This window comes from Coffea eugenioides, unplaced genomic scaffold (assembly GCF_003713205.1).
Source record: "Coffea eugenioides isolate CCC68of unplaced genomic scaffold, Ceug_1.0 ScVebR1_2750;HRSCAF=3834, whole genome shotgun sequence".
Taxonomy (NCBI): Eukaryota; Viridiplantae; Streptophyta; class Magnoliopsida; order Gentianales; family Rubiaceae; genus Coffea; species Coffea eugenioides.
In genome coordinates this window covers 20,540-26,725 of record NW_020863264.1, presented here as the reverse complement: position 1 = coordinate 26,725, position 6,186 = coordinate 20,540, and the positions used below count along the sequence as shown (strand labels likewise).

General features: G+C 34.8%; 1 long non-coding RNA gene across 1 annotated transcript; it reads left to right on the top strand.

Moving 5' to 3' along the window:
- The first annotated feature begins 730 nt into the window (after window positions 1–730).
- On the top strand, window positions 731–3,813 carry LOC113757120. Its single transcript, XR_003466187.1, has 2 exons — window positions 731–945; window positions 3,608–3,813. It is a non-coding gene; the product is annotated as an uncharacterized LOC113757120 (long non-coding RNA).
- The last annotated feature ends 2,373 nt before the right edge of the window (window positions 3,814–6,186 follow it).

Below are 6,186 nucleotides of genomic sequence, written 5' to 3'. Positions count from 1 at the left end.
GGCTACATTTGAATTGAGAGTGTATTAATTTTGGAGAAGTAAGAATGATCAATAGTAGATTAAGAAAAGTTAATTTGAGAATTGAGGAATTAACACTCGACTCATGTGAGGACTCGCAAAATTTACTTATTTAAATTTCCCATTTCTAACTTATTTAATTATTTACTTGGCCATTTACTCCGAATATTATTTTCTAAACTCTTTAGACCTAATTACATGGGTCTATAACTCAATTATATTTTTAAAGTGACTCGTTTCAAAATTTAATTTTTGGAAGCTCGTTTAGTGAAAATAGAAAAAAAAGTGTTTGGAAATTTTAACCGATTGAGAGTACAATAAGTTTGGAAAATTAGAGACTTACACAATGGTGCTGAAATAGGTAATTTTATGTTTAAGTGCTCAATTGATAGTTATTAGTACTATCGTTATAAGAAATTCTTGAAAATTCGACTTTATCGTGCACAAATCGGAAGTATGCGTTTTTACGCGTGCGATTAATTGAAGGACTTAAGACCATGATTTTTAGACCATTAAGAGTGAATAATAATAGTATGAATACAAGTGCATTAGAGGTTTAATGCACTAGTGAAATAAACTCAAGAGGAATCGAGTGCGAAACGCGCGCGTGTGCGCACTAGTCCTAGTTGACTTTTGGAGCATTTTGAGCCACTCATTCTTAAGTCTCTCAAGAAGCTTTTTCAGCTGCAAAACACACTCTTTTCCTCACCATAGCAGCCGTGCATCAAGAAAGAAAAAGAACCAAAAAGCTCTTCCAATTTCTTCTTCATTTCTTCATCAAATCTTCCACCAAATCACACCAAAATTTAACCACACTTAGCTAAACACTTAGAGATCATTTTAAGCTGCAAAAAGGGGGAGCTTTTCACGGTTTTTCTTGGCCAAGAGGGGACCAAAAAATTCTGTCTTTGTTCATCACACAAGTAGGTAACGATCCGACCTTCGAATTTTGGTTTATGGAAGTAGAATTACACGTATAAACTCTTGCATGCATGTGGGTAGTCTTGTTTATGATGAATTTTTGTTTGGTGGGCTCTATGAACTCCCACTTTTGATGGAAGGACTGATTTGATGATTGATGATGAAAATAATGTTGGTTTAGTGCTTATATTGGTGGATTAATGTTGGGTTGTTGATAGAAACTCATGGATGGTGCAATGACCAAAAGTGACCATTTTGCCCCTGGTTTGTTCGACCACTTTTGTGCAAAATTTTGAGGTTCTAATGGTTTTTTTATGTTGTTTACATGTTATATTGGTTGTGTAAAAAGTTTCATTGAAAAATAACATGATTTGATCACCCAAATGTCGGAAATTCGAAAGCTTGAAAATCTGGAATTTGAATCCCGTCACTGCCCAGGCAGTCTTCTTGTTTCGGCCATAACTTGTTGCTCCGATGTCGGAATCGAGTGCCGTTTGTGGCACTGGAAAATAGACATTCCTAGATTTCTGTTGGTATAAAATTCATGTCCTGGTTCTACTTGAGCTAGCCAAACCATTCATTTGAAATCCACTGTCCTGTTTCGTTGCTTCCTGGAAGGCAGCTCATGAGCTGCAACTTAATGCTCACGAACGAGCTGGTTATGGACTGATTTTGAAAATGGTTTCTTCTGAGAAAATGTAGCCTTATGAGTCTATTTTCCAATGCCACCAACCACGCTCAATTCTGAGTTGAATTGAGTGATTTATGATCAAAACTCGAATCTGGTCTGGTGAAGGAATACCTTACATTTGGACAGATTTGAACTAGCAATGATTTGGGACTTGTTATCCGAAATTTCTTGGTGTAAATCACCGATCAAATGTACCTTGGACATATTTTAGACATTACTTACTGGAATAAATCATGTTTGAGTCGTTTCTTGGCCAAATGTTTGGAAAACGGCAAAACGGAAGCTCAAAGGCAGCTTAGCCTTCGAACTTCTTGCGATTTCAACGGTTTTGTTAACTGACTTCCCGTTCATATTTTTCTATGAAATTTGGCAAGGGAGTGGCCCTTATATGGTAGTATATTCATACCAAATTTGGTGCCATTTTGAGTCCATTTTGCTACCAAACTAAAGTCCCAAAGTTTGGAACTCAAATCTGGAAACTAGCTTAACAGTTTCGTTTTTCCTCCAACTTTGAGCGACCGTATCTCGGTGCTCAAAACTCCGATTCTTGATCTGCTTGTTCTGTCCTAAACTTTACTTGCAACTCTAAATGAGTTATAAATTTCGGAGGCTGGTTTGCAACGTATGAATTTTACCGAATTTCCAAAGTTGGCGAAAAACCAACCTCAAAACTGTCTTGCAAGTTTAAAACAGTAACTTTGAGCCAATTTTGAATGCCTGCCATTTGGAATCATGGAAAAGTGTATTCTAGGAACTTTTAGTATATTGGAAGTAGTTTCCAACGGTACCAAATTTTCCAATTTTGGACGTGTAGAGAGTGAGATACGATTTTTCAAAGTAAGTGTAACAAATCTGAAAATTTCTAACTTCAAGGAAATGGAGTTTTGCAAACTCTCTCTTTTTCCTTTGATATCACTGGATCGTTTTACACTCGATTTCAAGGATGAAAATCAGATTTTGCTTGTGTTTTAAAACCTCACTTTTGAGCCTCGATTTACGAGTAATTAAGGCTCATTCTCGTGAAATTTTCTTAGATTGTACAAGGGTACAATCTTCCTTATTAATTGGGATGTATAAGTGATAGTTTATTATTAAATGCTCAGGCGCTCAACAGGACCTTCCAGAGGATCTCACGGGAGACGCCTAAATCATCATTTGAACTTGCTACTTGAATCACTGTGAGTGTCAAGTGCATGAGTTTGTTGCTAAATGGTTAATTGGTTCTTATCCGTTATGTGAATTTGAAAATTTGAGACGAGTGTGTACTTTATCGCACTCGCTCTCTTTCGAATGAACTTATATTTGAATTTTGCTATGTGAATTCATATTCGACTTGTACATAGTAATGTGGATGTGATTCGTATTTGTGATTCATATATGTGATCCGTATTTGTGATTCCTATTTGGAATCGTCGATTTGAGCGTTGCTCATCGACTTATATCCGTATTCGTATTTGCATTCATTCATATTCGTATTCAGGGGACGCCCAAACTCATTGGCTAACTTTGCGAATCGAGCCAGCATGGGCTTGGTCGACAAGCTTAGCAAACCATGAGATATTCGTAGAGCATGATCTATTGGAGAGATCTTGCTCGGCATTACTCGTGCAGTATTGCCATGATATACTCGAGTATTATCAAAAAAAAAATTTGATGAGCGGGCCCGGTAAGGGGGTGTAACGGTGACGGGATTCGAAGAAAAGTGGTGTATCTACGGATTCGATACTTATGTGGTTGGCGGAGTGTCAACGTGAGATGTGATCAAGACTTTGACTCGACTACGTGGAATTTAGCTCCTGAGAGCTACAGTATCCTTGAATTGTTTCTGTTTATTTTTCCTATTCGAAATGTGAATTATCCGAACTTTATAGCTTTACTTACTATGTAAATTGCGGCTACTTGGGTTATGTGTTTGCATGTGTGTTTCTTGGCCTCACTGAGTATTGGCTCATCCCATTAGTTTGTTTTCCTTAACAGGAATGGAGGAAGTGAATTTCGGAGGAACCCCTTTTGATGTATTTTGGTATTAGGGTTTCAAATGTTTTGGCTGGACTTGTGATTGTTGTATAGTTTGGGGAACTGATGTATCTTTTGGGAACTTGATGTAAGGATTGGCTAACTGATGTATTTTGAACTCGTGGTGTGAGCCTTGGATGGTTGATTATGGAAGCGACTTTTCTTTATTTGGCTCGTATTAATTGTTATGTATCGATAAGCTTGAATCAATTTGTCTTGAGTCCTGCCGAGAGTTGGGCAGGCGTCCCGCAGATACCCTTGGGTTCGCCCTTGGGAGAAGTGGGGGCGTCACAGTATGACTACTCCAAAGTATATAGTTACCTAGGTTGTTTATTGAAAAGAATTGGGCAAATGAAATGTGCAAAATAGTAAAGGGATGCACATTTTTAAAAAATTAAAATAGATGTAGAAGCTTTTATATACATTCAAAAGTTGTAAAAAAAGTAACAGACAAGTGGCATTTGATGTCAAATGTCTCGCCTAATTTGAATAAACTATTTTTATAATTCTTTTGTTATCTCAATTTCCCCAAACACCAAACTTAAAGGTGGTGCCTTAGATTGAACTTTTCCACAGATAACCAAAATATTTGTACTAAAATTAGAATGTAAATGCAAATTTATTCCTTATTTCTTCCTTTGACAATATTTAGCATACTAAAGATAAATATATGTCAATCCATAATCGTGAATAAGTGATATATATCACATTTTCCGACTGAAATACAATATACTTTAGTACAATTGCTAAATAGCGCTTAAAGTATTTAATATAAATTCTTTTATTATTGCTTTTAATGGAAATATTTGGATACATAATCACTTTTTTCAATGTTATTCATTATTGGTTATTTTGTTGATGACGTGAGACTGTATTGCTTAAATAGTGCAGTAAAATGCTTGCATCTAAGCTGTGTTTGAAAAATTTACTACGTGAAAGCAAACTAAAAGTAAATTCACTTGTATATGATTAGTAAAATTGCTAATAATCCTTAAATTATTATTTTCGAAAACATAATTTAATTACCCACATTTGTTGTACTTATTTAAGCGTTCAACTTCAAATTTACCATCCATTATTTATTTTTAAGTTTAAACCATGTTTGTATCTTCATTGCCTCCCATTATAAAATATGTTGTTTTCACTCTACACTAATGTTGGTTACTAGTGTAATAATATGCTAAACAAATAGGATAAACAACTATATAAGGATCAAAGCAAAAGTAAAAAATTTAACGAGTAGAAGAACATAATAAGGCAATATGTCATTCATATACAATGAATTACATAGGAAGATTGTTTGAAACATTTCATAGACCGTGAAAAAAAAATCGAAAAATATGATGGTTGTGAATTTCAAGTTCACAAAAATGGCCGAAGCAAATGAAGGAAATGGGATTAGCCCAATGGTGGACTTGAATAAGTGGTAGATAATGAAGAAGATGAATTTGAGTTTCTTAACCCAATTACTTTTGAAAGGGGAACCCAGAACACATGCCAAGGAGAAGAAACTGGAGAGCCCAGTAGCACCATAAACTACAATGACATTTGTTTTAAGGATACAGGGGACAACATTGTATATGCAATGGAATTTGACACTGTGAAGGATGCAGAAACCGTCTACTTGCTTTATGGAAGATCAACTGGATTCAGCATTTGAAAGAGTTACAAACGGAGAGATAATAATGGATTTATTCATTATAGGGCCTAGTTGTGTAACAAAGCGAAGGAAAGAGATGCAAAACATCTCCACAAAGAGGTTAGAATTAGAGAGCCAAAAGCTGTTACACGAATGAATTGCTGATTGCAAAAAAAGGGGACTGTCTCAAGTAATATTAGAAGGTTTTTATCTTTTTATTATGAAAAGAATAATTCTCTAATTGTCAATGCAAGTGATATACGTGTTAGAGGATAAGGAGCCATAGGGATTTTGTTCTTGACATATAATCATGCGAGCAATCGCTTGAGTAAAAGAAATGTCTGTGCCTTATATATGAGTAATATATATTCACATAATGCCTTATAGTATATTTTATGAACAATAGCATGTTTTAGTAGAATGATATTAGTGATCATCATGTTTCCAGCTAGTACTTATTTTAATATATGGCTTTGATTTTAACAGGTTATCTAGTCAATTCATTAGTAATTTGAGTGGTAAGCAATTGCTGGTTATATCAGAGTTAAATGAGTTTCAACTTGCAATGTGCTTTTGCCCATTTCCTAAAGTTATGCTGATAACTAGGAATTAGCTATCATTATTTATGTTCTCTTTTCTCCATTTTTTTTTTCAAAAAATTAGGGTCTAACGTACCAACACAAGCATCCAGTCACCATCACAATCTACCCAATAGTTTTCATAGACTAGTGGAAAACGCAAACCCTATGGGTGTGCAAATTAAGAAAAAATTAAATTATTTTTATTAAAAATAATAGAAGTTATTAGAATTTTTTATTTGCAAAAAAAATTGATATGATTCTTTTTTGGAAACAAACAAAAAAATAGTAGTTCATGGAAGTGGAAGCTATTAGAAGTCACT